The sequence below is a fragment of the Halichoerus grypus genome, chromosome 6 (assembly GCF_964656455.1).
Source record: "Halichoerus grypus chromosome 6, mHalGry1.hap1.1, whole genome shotgun sequence".
NCBI classification, from domain to species: Eukaryota; Metazoa; Chordata; class Mammalia; order Carnivora; family Phocidae; genus Halichoerus; species Halichoerus grypus.
In genome coordinates, this window is record NC_135717.1 from 80,082,000 (window position 1) to 80,095,917 (window position 13,918).

The following is a 13,918-nucleotide window of genomic DNA, read 5'->3' on the forward strand; positions in this document are numbered from 1 at the left end:
ATGAAATGAAAGAGTTCTTATGTCCTTCGCTCGTTTCTGGGACAGTGGGTAATGTTACATCCCCAACACAGCTGACAGTTGAAGACTAAGAATAACCACAGGTCGGTTGCTCCCCTCTGTTTCCTCTTCTCTCTGCCTCCAATCCAGGTGCCCACACCCACCCCCAGCTCAGCGCGCTGCAGTCCCTAGATTGTTTGATTGCTTCTCCACCCTGAAGGCAATCATACTCAGGTGACCTCTCTGCTCCCCACAGTACTGGTCCTCCCTGAGTTGGCTGCTGAGGACAATGCCTGGGAAATGCACACACAAGATCCAGCAATGTGATCAGTGAGCCCACGTCTGGGGCGCTCTCACCCCCTCTCAGCTTCTGTGCACCAGCCAGAAAAGTCAAGGAGGACACCAAGTTCATGAGCATTATCAATGAACGATTTCCCTTGCTTACGTTCGCAGACAATAGGGCATGGTTCTGTGTTCCATCGTGCAGTGCCTGCGAGATGCGTCCGCACCTGCACGAGCCTTGAGGTTGGCTGCTCTCCTTCCAGTGCAGAGACTGAGGATGGTCCCTCTGGAGTTCATCAGAAGTGATATGACTGCACGGAGGGATCTGCAGTGGGATCTACGTCTAGGACCTTGGCAGATCCAGCCAGTGGCAGCAGCAAAACCACCCAGATTTCCAGGGCTGGAAAACAACGACTTTGCTCGCATGTGAAGCCCCCACTGCAGGGGGCACTGCTGGTGTGAGAAGAGGTGAGAACAGAATGGATTTGGGGACCAGTTACAGGAACCCAAAACAGACGTGAGTGTTCAGGCACGTGTCTCCAGGCCAGGCAGGGGGGTGCCCCTAAATCATTGTCCTGTCCCTCCCTCCTCAGGACCCCTCAGCGGCTCCCATGCTTGTAGAAGGAGGTGCAAACTCGCTTCCTGGGCTTCTGGGTCCCTTTGCGGTCCTGCGAGGCACTGCAAAGGCGATTCCCTGAAGTAGGATGGGCCAGCACGGACAAGAGGGCATCTTTCTTAGCAGCAGGAATCGTCCACACCCAGGGATTCTCTGGTGGTCTGTTCTCGCCGTCCTTCCGCCCATCCTCCCTACAGTCACACCTTCTTGCTCTCACTCATTTTGCTGCCATATCTAAAAAACTCATGGGGCGCCCGGATGGCGCAGTCAGTTAAGCGGCCAACTCTTGATTTCGGCTCAGGTCGTGATCTCAGGGTCCTGGGATCCAGCCCCGCCATTGGGCTCCGTGCTCAGCAGGGAATCTGCTTGAGGATTTCTCTCCCTCTCCCTCTGCCCCTCCCCCCCTCAAATAAATAAATTTTTAAAAATTAAATTTTTTTTTTAAAAACCTCTTATATTCCTTCCCTCTTACCAAATGTTATCCACCTTTCAGGCAGTGTCTTGGTTTTCTAGAGCTGCCATAACAAATCATCAAAAACTAGGTGTCTTAAAATAGCAGAAATGTATTCTCTCACAGTTCTGGAGGCTGGAAGTCCTAGATCTAGGTGTCCACAGGCTGTGCCCCCTCTGAAGGTGCTAGGGGAGAAATCAGTCCTTACTTCTTCTGGCTTCTGGTGGTTCCATAAGAATAATCTATACCTCTGTCCTCACATGGCCTTCTCCTCTCTGTGTCTGTCCTCCATGTGCCCATAAGTGTCTATAAGGACACTTGTCATTGAATGGAGGGCCCACATGGATGACCCAACATGATCTCATCTGGAGATCTGAGACTTAATTACACCTGCAAATCCTCTCCTTCTGATAGGATCACATTCGTAGGTCTGGTAGGTAGGAAGCGGACCTATTTTTCACTGTTCACCCACTGGAGACAGTGATTCTCAACCCTCCTCTGGAGACACTTGTAGACTCCAGACACCTGGTCCTCAATCCGAGATTCAGTGGCAGATGATCCTGGGTGGAGTCAAGGTGTGAAGTATATGTGTGGGCTTTTGTGTTTGCTTTTGTTTAAGTTACCTGGTTTCTCAGGAACAACTTGGGGAGAACCACGATTCCAAGTCCCGAGGACTCATCACATCTCGCCCAAGCGGACTCTAGGAGTGATAACCGACTTCCCTGACTGCTTTCTCCTCCAGGATTAGTTCAATGGAGCCACAGATCGGACTGCCATCTACTGGTTTTTTAACATTTCACAAATGTCAGAGGCCTCAGAGACCTCCCACCGTGCTCTACGCTCTCCAATCCATGCCCTGTTCCTGTAACAAATATTGGGAAACGCCCTCTAAGCAGCCTGAAGTGACCCTTCCAGATACGGGAGTTGACCCACATGCATAATTTAGCTCTAACTGTAATATACAGGAGAAAAAAGGAAAGCACTTTATATTAAAATAATAAATATTTCAATACATAAGTGTTCATGCAGGACTGCATGGGAACACATTAATGAAGTAGTCAAGGCTTACACCTGCTTACAATGAATAAGATTAGATCATACACTTCATATGAGGAGTACAAGGAAATAAAAGACCAGAGGACAACAGAATTAAAAAAAAAAAATGTTCAGAGGAGAAATAACAAACCTGCTTACTGGTTTGTAGCTGATGACAGGAAGAAGGAAACAGCCCCAACTGAGGTAGGGATAGCATGTCAAGTGAAATCACTAACGAGAAAATAGATAAAACAAGGAAGTATGTTATTCTTGCGAACGAGTTAAACTTAATACAGTGTCATAATAATTGATGATACTGACACGGGACAGGGCAGTGACAAAGAATCATGGAAAACATCGTCTCCAATCTGGAAATCCCACCCACAGGGTGGAGGCATACATTCAATCTTGAGCATTACAAGAGGTGTGGAAGCCATCTCCTTTTCATTCAGGCAGTGGGGGGAGTTAGCGCCCCTCTCCCGGCCGCCCTGTTCCTGTAACAAATATTGGAAACAACAAGGATTGAAAAATGTTGTTTGAGGGGCGCCTGGGTGGCTCAGTCGGTTAAGCGTCTGCCTTCAGCGCAGGTCATGATCCCAGGGTCCTAGGTTTCGAGTCCCGTGTCCGGCTCCCTGCTCAGCGGGGAGTCTGCTTCTCCCCCTCTGCCTCTGCCCCTTCCCCCTGCTCATGCTTTCACTCTCGATCTCTCTCAAATAAGTAAAATCTTAAAAAAAAAGAAAATCTTGGTTGATGCGTCTCAAAGGGGAATATCAAAGTAAGAGTGAAAAAGAAAAGCAACCCCAAAGTAAATCATTGTAATGTCTACTTTTTGCAAGAGGTTTCTCATCATTGTCCTACAAATGGATATACATTTATTAGAATGTAAACTATTTTAAAAGCAGTTTTTATAAAGAAGTTTATCAACATGGTGACATGCCATGTGCCTCTGCTAATCTAATAACGTGTCATCCTGGAACTTTGTGTGTTAGATGAAGTCTCAAATCTCCTGTTACAAATCTGCAAGTGGCCTCCTTGCTTTTGCAGTAACTACATGTTGCACTGAAACTCTTGTCAGTTAAGTGTATGTTTGGAAATGCTCTAATCTAGACAGAATGCATAGAGTGGGGAAATTATCCAATCATTTTAAGATTTTGTCTTTATGTCATTTAGGCTTCTCTTCCCCAAAAAAACAGCTCCTAAATTACTGGGATCTTGGCATCCCTTACTTGAAAACTTTTTAGTATGACTAGGTAGGAAAGTATAACTGATTTATATTTGTTTTGGGTTGAGTTTGGCAGGGCAGGTGACAAGTCTTCACTGGTGGGGCTGATTTGCACACGGAATCACGGCTGGCACCCCCAGCACACACACAGGAAATTCTTGGGCATTTGTCAAAACCATCCCACGGATTTACAAAACACCTTCTAGGGCTTCGATCCTGAAAGCCCTGTGGTCCTTGGCCCCACAGCAGCACCTGGGAGTCTGCTGGAAATGCAGAATCTTAAGCCTTGAGCTAGACTTACTGGATCAGAATGTGCATTTTTAACAAGACCCCCAGGTGATTCCCATGCACGCTGATGGGTTTGTAAAGCACTCCTCTGGGGGCAGTACTGACCCCATCAGGAATGCTGACCAAAGCCAACCTTCCTCGTTTCTCCAATGAGGAAGCAGGCCCAAGAAGGTTGGTCGACTGTATATTTTGCTCCTCTTCCTGTCACCAAGCTCCGTGAGGACAAGCAGGACCTGGGGTTCTGCTCTCGTAGCCGCACACAGCCCGCAGCACAGAGGAGCGCACACAGCTGTGGCCCTAGAAGGGCCCTTGTCTGCAGCAGCACAGAGGAGCGCACACAGCTGTGGCCCTAGAAGGGCCCTTGTCTGCAGCAGCACAGAGGAGCGCACACAGCTGTGGCCCTAGAAGGGCCCTTGTCTGCAGCAGCACAGAGGAGCGCACACAGCTGTGGCCCTAGAAGGGCCCTTGTCTGCAGCAGCACAGAGGAGCGCACACAGCTGTGGCCCTAGAAGGGCCCTTGTCTGCAGCAGCACAGAGGAGCGCACACAGCTGTGGCCCTAGAAGGGCCCTTGTCTGCAGCAGCACAGAGGAGCGCACACAGCTGTGGCCCTAGAAGGGCCCTTGTCTGTATTCGCTCAGGACTGAATTCTCCTTTTTACCCGGGGAACAGTGGCCTTCCATTACGCATCTGTAGAAGCACAAGCAATAGATCCCCCGTGCTCACTTGGACGGAGTTTCTGACACCTCCGTTTTGAAAATTTTGCCCCTGTGCCGAAGACCAGTGTCTGAATGAAGAGCAACCGTCTTCCTCCCCACTCCCTCTGCCAGGAGGCTGCTGTGGTTAGCCTCCTGCTCAGAGAAAGAATAAATAAAAGCAACACCCCTCGTCGCTCTATGATAACTACAGAGATGCTAGATGCTTTGGCACGCAAACTGAGGGGAGAAGAAAAATAAGTGGCAGCAATAAAAAGCCAGGAAAGGAGCTTCCCTGTCACAAGAAGCCCCAGCAGGCAGATCCTGCTGCTGACATGTGACTTAAAAGGTCAGATTCAGGGGCGCCTGGGTGGTTCAGTCAGTTGAGCGCTGACTCCTGGTTTTAGCTCAGGTCGTGATCTCGGGGTCGTGAGACTGAGCCCCACATCGGGATCCACGCTCAGCATGGAGTCCGCCTGAGATTCTCTCTCTCCCTCTCGCTCTGCCCCTCTCCCTGCTCGTGCACTCTCTCTCTAAATAAATAAAATCTTTAAAAATAAATAAATAAATAAATAAATAAAATAAATAAATGTATGTCAGATTCAATGACCTATGAACTACACCCTCCTGGCCCATCCCCCCCACCTCAACTGCTACCCCTCCTCCCACGCCAGCTGCTAGCAGAATGGCCAAGAACGGAGAAAAGCAGAGATAGGAGCAGCAAGGGGGAGAGGAGGCTTCCTTCAGCCCACCTTTCCACCACGACGGAGGCCAAGTCTCCAAGGAGCCCCCAGCCTGCAGAGCTGCGGCCGCCGCCAGCTTCAGCCTGGGCTGTGGGCAGAAGGATGGCTCAATATCTTAGCCCACAGTCTCCACTTCCGGGCCCTCACTTCCTCCCTTCATCGAGCAATGGTAAAGACCCAAGACAAACTGGAAACCACCCACCTTGTTACTCCACTGCAGTGAGTCCATTTCTTTTATCACATGGAGGGCCCAGCCCAAAACATGACGCCATTCCCACACCACACTGACCAGGTGGTACTGCCGCCTCTGTGGATGTGGCCTAACTAGGCTCCAAGGGCCAGGGTGTGGCTCGCCCCCTTTTCCTCTCACTTGTGGCACACTGCCTCACCTTCAGAAGCTGTTCTGCAAATGTCTGGGGACCGGAAGAGCAAAGTGGGCAATGGGGCTGACGACAGCATGACAGACCATAAAGGATGAGCCCTCACCTTTGTTAGGAGAACAAAATGCATTCTCATCACAAGCCTTCACCAACTCGCCCATTTTCAGAGCTGCTCTCTTATCTTTGTCATGACCTGACGGCAAGCTTAAAATGTGAGAGGTGTAACTGTAATTCACACCATTTTCTTTTAAGATCTGGAGGCAGCATAAAAGATTAGCTAAAGCATCAGGTTCTAGAGCCAGAAATTCCTGGGTTCAGATACTCGTTCTACAAAGCACGAGTTACAAATCTTGGTCAAGCGACTTGACTCTGATCTATAAAATGCAAATAGGAATACCACATCCTCATGGGGTTCTGGTGAGATAGTGCATGCAATAGAACAATCCTTCTGACCGTCGAGTTCATTTTTATCCTGGGTCTCCAAGCAGCTACTCAGGCTGTGCTAAAACAGCCAGCGAGCAGAGTTCCTCCTCTTCTACTCTGAGGCGAAACAGCACAGCCATAACGAGACAGCACTACACACCCAAGTGTCCGGACAAGTAACACAGGTGAGCCAACCCGTCAGGTGTGAACGAAGGAGAATCACACCCACACAGACATCTGCCCTCTCCTTTTCTTCTTGCAAAAGACCCCCCTTGGCTTTCATTTGCCAGTTTGAAGAGACACGAGTCCCTGAGTTCTCCTCTTTCTTCTTTAGCTACCGTAAGAAGGACTGCACAGTGGTGATGCTCCGTGGCAGTCAACACTCCGACTTAATAGAAGACAGAACGGGGGGAAGGGTGGGGAAATGTCAGATGGGAACAGGCCAGTCCCAACGTCAGGGATCCTTAGAGATAGCAGCTACTCAGTCCAAACCCGGGGTTATTAGAACCCACTGTTTCCAGTCCTTTTGATAATTTAAAGGTAGTTTAGAATTTTTAAGTGTTATACACATTTAGTCACGAGGCAGAATGGCAAGCTTACTCACTGCACCATTACTTGTAATAAACGCCAAATGACTGAAAATGGCGACCTGTGCCCATCGGTAGGGGATTGGGTGAATCAATTAGGGTACATCCCTACAATGGCGCACTATGCCTCTGTCAAAAAAAAAAAAATCAGAAAACTCTCAACATACAACAGGAAACGAGCACCAAGATAAATTAAGTGGAAAAAAAACAAACAAACAAGGTTTAAAAAAGTGTGTATAGTAAGAAAAGACAGGATAGAGGTATCAGGTATATTTGTACTGACTTGTATTTGCAAAATGAAACTCTAGAAGGATGTATAAAACTAATTAAGCTGATTATTGTCCCAGGAGGGGGCAGGGCAGGCAAACAGAGGCCAAGATAAGATTTCACTAGATAGCTTCCTAGAATGGTTTTGTTTTTGAACTATGTAAACATATTGCCTATTCAAAAAATGATATAAAAATATCGTGTTAAAAAAAAAAATACACCAGCCACTGTGAACAATGCACATTTTCAGGCTACAAATGGAATGGCCTGTAGGTCCCTGGGTTATAACTTCTGTACTAACTGGTCCTAAACTGGGGAAGCAACAAAACTGGCAGCAAAGGGAACGAGTTCTCCTTGGTTTGGAAACAAGCAGGTTGTTGAGTGTCTGTTATTTGGGACTCCCTGTGAATTGCCCGGCAATGAGCTGGTTGGGTCCCAAAGCTCTGCCTCCCCCAGGGAAAGGGGATACAACTTCCCACAGGATGAGGTGGGGCTCCCCCACTTTCCTTGAAAATTAAGGCTGCCTAGAACCCAAATGGTCTGGTTTTTCCCCTCCGTTGGGACCTCTCCCCAACTTGTCCTATGAAAAGGGAGAGTTACAGGAATATGGAGGTCCTCCCCCAGAGCACAGTATCCCGGTGTGTCCAGCCAGGCCCCAGTTCACGCAGACTTCCCTGGAGAATGCCAGAGGACAGAGAAGAGGGGACACATGCTTCTCAGCACCAAGGGACACTCAATATTCACGCCCTTCGTATGTGCTTGTCTTGCCACTCCGGATGAGCTCACTTAGTGTTCTGGGTTGAATGGCGATCTCCAATAAAGACCTGTTGAAGTCCTCACCCGCAGTGCATCAAATGGGAGCTCATTTGGAAATAAGGTCATTGCAGATGTCACTAGCTAAGATGAGGTCATCCTGGAGTGTGGTGGGCCCCTAGTCCAATAAGAAGGCAGTCGTGTGGGGCGCCTGGGTGGCTCAGTCGGTTAAGCGTCTGCCTTCGGCTCAGTTCATGATCCCAGGGTCCTGGGATCGAGCCCTGCATCGGGCTCCCTGCTCAGCAGGGAACCTGCTTCTCCCTCTCCCTCTGCCTGCCGCTACCCCTGCTTGTGCTCTCAATCTCTCTCTCCTTATCAAATGAATGAATAAAATCTTAAAAAGACAGTTGTATGAAGATAAAGATACAGAGGGAGAAAGCCATGTGACAATGAAGGCAGAGTGTGGATTATGTGGCCACAAGCCACAAAATGCTGAAGATGGTTGACAAACCCCCAGAAGCTGGGAAGAGGCAAGGAAGGATTCCTCTACAGACTGGAGAGGGAGCATGGTCCTGCCAACGCCTGGACTCTGGACCACAATCCTCCAGAACGGAGAGATGATCAATTTCTGCCGTTTTAAATCACCCTGTTTGTGGTACTTTGTTACAGCTGCCGTAGGAAATGAATGCGCTCTGGCCAGCTCACATGGCAGGGGTAGCTGACGCTGTCCCATCTCAGGAGGTGCTCGGAAGGCACTGAGGGCATCTCTGCCCTGACGGATGGAAACTCTGGGACCTGGGCTGACTGAGTTTTATCGTATAGGTGTGCAGTAAAAACTCAGTCAATCAATCATTACGGAGTACTGACCTTGTGAAGAACATAGGAGAATTCGATGTTCCATGACTGCCCTGGGGAGTTGACAATGTGATTGAAGATTTAAGACAGACACAAAAAATATAATACATATATACATACGCACATACACATTATATACACATATAATACATGTAATACAGTACATTTCATAGTGGCCAAGGAAGCATGACCTCACCCCTCAGTGGATGCCACAGAAGTCACTCCTAACTAAATCTCACTGCACTGCCATCTGGCCTCAATCTTCTACTGTCTTTCATTTTAGCTGCTCCTGATAGGTGTGTCTGGAAGACCTGGGAAAGCGTCAGGATGTCAGGCTGGTAGTCAATTTCTAGAAGCTGTCACCACGCTCCCGGCTGAGCCCAGACTCATTGCCCACTGCGGATACCCACTGCTGTCCACAATCATTACCTGCTACCCCTGGTCAAGACGCTCCCATCAGTTTCTTACCAGCTCCTTTCACCTGTTCAGAGCCTATTCCACAGTTCTCCACAACCTGACATGCAGGAAACTCAAAATCCAGGTAGGTTGGTAGGTCGGACTACAAGAGTTTTTAAGAGGGGCTCCAGAAAATCAGAGACCCCTAGCAGAGATACTGCGTCATCATTCAGAATGTTTGCCTATTTGGCCTGGCCTTCTCGCAAGTTCTCACCACAACTGCTCGAGGAACCTCCGGTTCTTACCGTGAGCAAGTCCCGTGGCCCCTTACACGCGTGGGGTCGGGGAGGCAGCACACCGGGCTTGAACGCTCCTGGAGCTCTCTCTGAAGGCCAGGCCTCCGGGTCGAGCAGCTGCTCCGGGAGGAAGAGACGTGCTCATGCTGAGTGCCAGGTGGACACCCAGGCGGGGCTCATGAGGAAAAGCTGAGAGTCGCTCCTGCTCCACCCTTGACCAGCAGCCCGATGACGTGACTTTGGCTCCAGGCCAGTCTCCTGAGGGGCAGCTGTGGTCAGGGCATGACCTGCAGATGGAACAGACAGAGGAAAGGTCTCTTCACTTTGACTTCAAATAATTCATTACAGATACTCAGAGTAGAAAAGGCCTTTGAAGTCACTTAATTTGTATCCTGTTGCTTTTCAAATAAATTTCCAGCTGGGATTTGGGTCTGGTTTTGAAGCAGACACTGTGCTTAAGCAACATCCATTTCTCCCTTGCTCCTTTCCAACAGAACTCCATTGCTGTTATCATTCAGGGTAGGCGGCCGTATGCCCAGCCCAGGGGCCCTATGCCGTCCGAGCAAATGCAGAGCCCTTGCCTGTGAGCAAGTTAGGGGTGGGCTTCTCGCTTCTTCTGCTCATTGAGAGGGGCCTCTTGGGGACATTCCTGGAAATGGTTTTTTTGGCTCTGAAAAAGAGATGCAGGAACTTCTTCCTCTGCTGGATGTTGTCTTTGTCCAGGCACGTTGTGACCGTGCTGGGGAAGCATAAGGGAAGAACAGAGAAATAAAGAACCCAGGTCCTTGATGACATCACTGAACCACTGGGTTAAACAGCCCTAGTGCTCCCCTTCCTCCAGACTTCTCACTATACAAGTAATACATATCCTTGTTGTCTATGTTCACTGAGTTGAGTTTTGGGGTTTTGTTTTGACTGCCTACAGCTAAGATGGTCCTAAGTGATATGCCTTCAGATGTTCCTAAAACCACGGGTCCATATTCCTGAAGCATAATCTCAAGATCCTGACTACAACTTCCCAAATTTCCACATCAGATTTTTCTCCCCACCTTTTCTTGGTGTTTAGTCCTCTCCCCAGACTTGACCCGTGTAACTGCCTTGTCAATACAGTATTCAATTCTACAGTACATGCCAATTTGGTCACTGAATCGTTAAACATGTTTGAGTCCCTATGATGTACCAGACAGGGATGCACAAATGAAGCCCTGGAGAGTGCATGGTGGGCGAGACCCACTCCTGGCCAGGAGGTAGGTGGGCCCCACGTGGCAAGTGCCTTGGTGGGAGGTGCACCGGTGCACTCCAGCCTGGGTGTGCATCAGGGATGTGGGGGTGGGGAGTGCTAGCAAAAGCACCTTGGAAAACAAACTCATTCTCAAGGGAAGAGCAGAAGATTGTCAGCAGAAAAGAGTGAGAAAGGCAGACCTTCACAACCAAGGATATGAATAACGATCAAAATCATCATAAACAATGGTGGTGGCTAGCATTTCCTGAGCACTTATAACGAACCAGGTACTGTTTTTAGGGCTCTCTGAGGATTAACTCATTCAGGCCTCCACCAAAGCTGATGAGGTAGCTCATATTATTTGCCTCATCTTATGGAAAACTAAACTGAGGCATGGAGAGGGTAAGTGATACAGGAAATGAGTGGCAGAGGCAGGATTTGATCCCAGGCAGCAGGGCTCCCTGGGCTCACACTCTTGACCCATCTACACCAGTGATTCTCACAATGGTCACCAGAACAACAGCACCAGCAGCCCCTGGGAACCTGTGACAAATTCAGATCTTGAGCCTCATTTCAGACTTATGGAGCATGTGGTGTTTTAACAAGCCCCCCATGTGATTCTGGAAGCCCCATAATGTTTGAGAACCCCTGCTCGACACCATACGCACATGATGAGAAAGGATGGCATATTCAGAGGAAGGTGAATGGTGGGAAGAGAAGCAAAGCCAGCAAGAAAGATGGGGTCGGGGGAAGAACCTTCCATATCAGCCTAAGGAGCATGGGCTTCACTGTACAGGCATTTTGGAGAAAGGCGGGAGGTGAGGCAGGGAAGCAGCATGATCAAGCTTTGTCCTGTGGGACAAGATCTCTGGCACTGGTGCTAGGAATGGACTGGAGGAGAAGAGGCCAGAAGGAGGGAGCCCAGCTAAGAGGGGATATGAGCAAGGGCAGAAGCTACACTAAGTGGTGGCAGTGCAGAAGGAAGAGGAACAAGGGATGCAAGAGACAGGTTGTGATAACAGCGGGACATGGGATGCAGAGATGGCAGACGTACCCGGGATGCCTCTGTGGCTTCTAGCCTCAGAAACTAGGTTGGTGGTGAAACTATTTAGCCAGATTGGAAATGCTGGAGGAGGAAACGTTGGGCAGGGAAGATTAAAAAGGTCCATTTGTGAAATATGAAGACTGAGGTGTCTGTGGGACATCAGGATGAAGGTATTTCAAAATGCAATGCTAAAGAAGGATCTGGTACTCAGGGGCAGGGTCTGGGCTGGACATATGGGTTTGGGGTTCACCAGCATAAATGTGATGCTTGAAGCCAAGATAAAGCGAAGGCTGATCACAGATTGTGTAGGAGGGAAAAGAGTGAAAGAGTGAAGGCTGGATCCATGCAGGACACTAACTTTTTTTTTTTTAAGAGACGGAGAGACCGCACACGCATGTGTGCAGACTGGGGGGGTGGCGTAAGGGGGAGTGGGGCAGAGGGAGAGGGAGAGAGAGAATCTTAAGCAGACTCCACACCCAGTGCAGAGCCCAATGTGGGGCTCAATTCCACGACCCCCAGATCAGGACCTGAGCCGAAATCAAGAGTTGGACGCTTAGCCAACTGAGCTACCCGGGCGCCCCAACACTAACATTTAAGGGACACCCGGAGCAAGAGAGCAAAAGAGACTCAGAAGCAGAGCTTAGAGGGGTAGATGAAAACAAAGGAAAGAATGCTGTCTCAAAATCCAAGGATAAGAAAAGTTGGAGAATGTTTAAAGAAATAGAGGGTTGACAGTGGTTTTCAAATGGGAAGTCTCATGTTTCAAGACTGAGAAGAAACAGTGGATTTAGCAATGAGAAGGTCACAGGTGAACTCAGTCAGAGCAGTGCCAGGGGAGGGATGGAGGCAGAAACCAGATCCATTCACAGATTTATTTTCCAGATGGGCAACATCTACCACATGCCAGGCTTTGTGCTTTGTGTTGGAGATACACAGACGAGCAGGACATACATGAATCCAACCCCTACCAGATGGTGGGGGAAGACACACAATGAAGAGAAATTACAAAAATAATCATGGAATCACAACTGAAGTAAGTACTCTGATGAAGACACGAAGGGACATACAGAATGCTTGCTATTGGGAGCATACAGCATAGAGAGAAGATGAGGGAAGGGAAGGCACATTTAAGGTGGAGCCCCCAAGATGAACAGGAGTGAGCCACAGAAGAGGATGGAGAGCAGCTAGGGAGAAGGAACGGCAGACGCAAACACTCTCAGGGAGAAAGAGCTTTCGTGTGTCCAGGAAATGGAAGGAAATCAAGGTGAAGAGCACAGTTTTAACACGGCAAGGAGTGGCCAGCGATGAGGCTGAAGAACAGCGCTCTGTGGGCCAGGTTAGGGCTCTGGGACTTCATCCAAGCAGTGGTAGGAAATCACTGATGTTAAGTCTACAAATTTAGGAGAGTCACCATCTGATTGGTATTTTTTAAAAGATGACTCTGGCTACTTGTTGTGGAATGAAATGGGGAAGGGAGAGGAGGGACAGAGAGTGGATATATTGAAAGCAGCTGGGGAAACATTATGGTCCAGATGAGAGGTAGTGGTGTCTTGCACCAGGGTGGCAGACGAGTAGGTTTGGATGAACAGATCCTAGAGCTACTTAGTAGGTGGGATCAGGAGGACTGAGGGATCGGGTGTGGTAAATGGGGAGGAGAGGCTGAGGCCAGCTTGGGCTCTAGGGTCCCCTCTACATTCATTTTGGATACTCCCAGAGGACCACTGGGATGGAGTAACATGTACCCCTGAATTCCAAGCAGAGGTAAGACCAAGCTAGGACTCAGCAGCAACTGGGAGATAAGTCTTACCAAGCCCTCCTCTCCTCAGGGTGCCCCTAATCCCTTAGAGATAAAATGATCTCTCAGATAGGAGGTCTCTTAAAGACCCCCTTGTTTGGTCATACTACTTCCGGAGTTGAGTCCTCTAGGGGTGGGGCTCAGAGCAGAACAAACCTCCATCACTCTGTCCCTGGGCTGGGCAAGCCACGCTGACTGGCTTCTCGCTAAGGCACGCATGTACTGTTCAGGACATTCATAAAATACATTCAGTACACTATGGATAATTCTAGGTCCCAAAGGCCAACCTCCATCGGATTACTTTTTCCACTCATAATTTTGTCAATTTTATTTTATTTTTTTATTATGTTCAGTTAGCCATCATAAGTTTTTGATGTAGTGTTCAACGATTCATTAGTTGGGTATAACACACCCAGTGCTCATCACAACACGTGCCCTCCTTAATGCCCATCACCCCGTTACCCCATCCCCCTACTCCCTCCCCTCTGTAGCCCTCAGTTTGTTTCCCAGAGTTCAGAGCCTCTCATGGCTTGTCTCCCTCTCTGATTTCTCTCCATTCAGTTTTCCCTCCT

General features: G+C 48.9%; 1 protein-coding gene and 1 long non-coding RNA gene across 16 annotated transcripts in view; both read right to left on the bottom strand.

The window, feature by feature from the left end:
* LOC144382337 (uncharacterized) overlaps positions 1–13,918 on the bottom strand; it is a 1,106,857-nt gene that overhangs the window by 526,665 nt on the left and 566,274 nt on the right. The gene's annotated exons all lie outside the window — the stretch shown is intronic.
* The window catches only part of CRACR2A (calcium release activated channel regulator 2A), a 153,658-nt gene that overhangs the window by 127,554 nt on the left and 12,186 nt on the right, over positions 1–13,918 (bottom strand). For 11 of the 15 annotated variants that reach the window (XR_013449059.1, XR_013449058.1, XR_013449060.1 and 8 more), the window contains one exon: positions 9,294–9,571. The exons of 1 other annotated variant lie outside the window; for it this stretch is intronic. The gene's annotated coding sequence lies outside the window, so the exon portion shown is untranslated. Of the gene's footprint in view, positions 1–5,529; positions 5,726–9,293; positions 9,572–13,918 lie in introns of those variants that run through there. 3 more of the 15 variants (XM_078075498.1, XM_078075497.1, XM_078075496.1) reach the window with 1 other exon arrangement.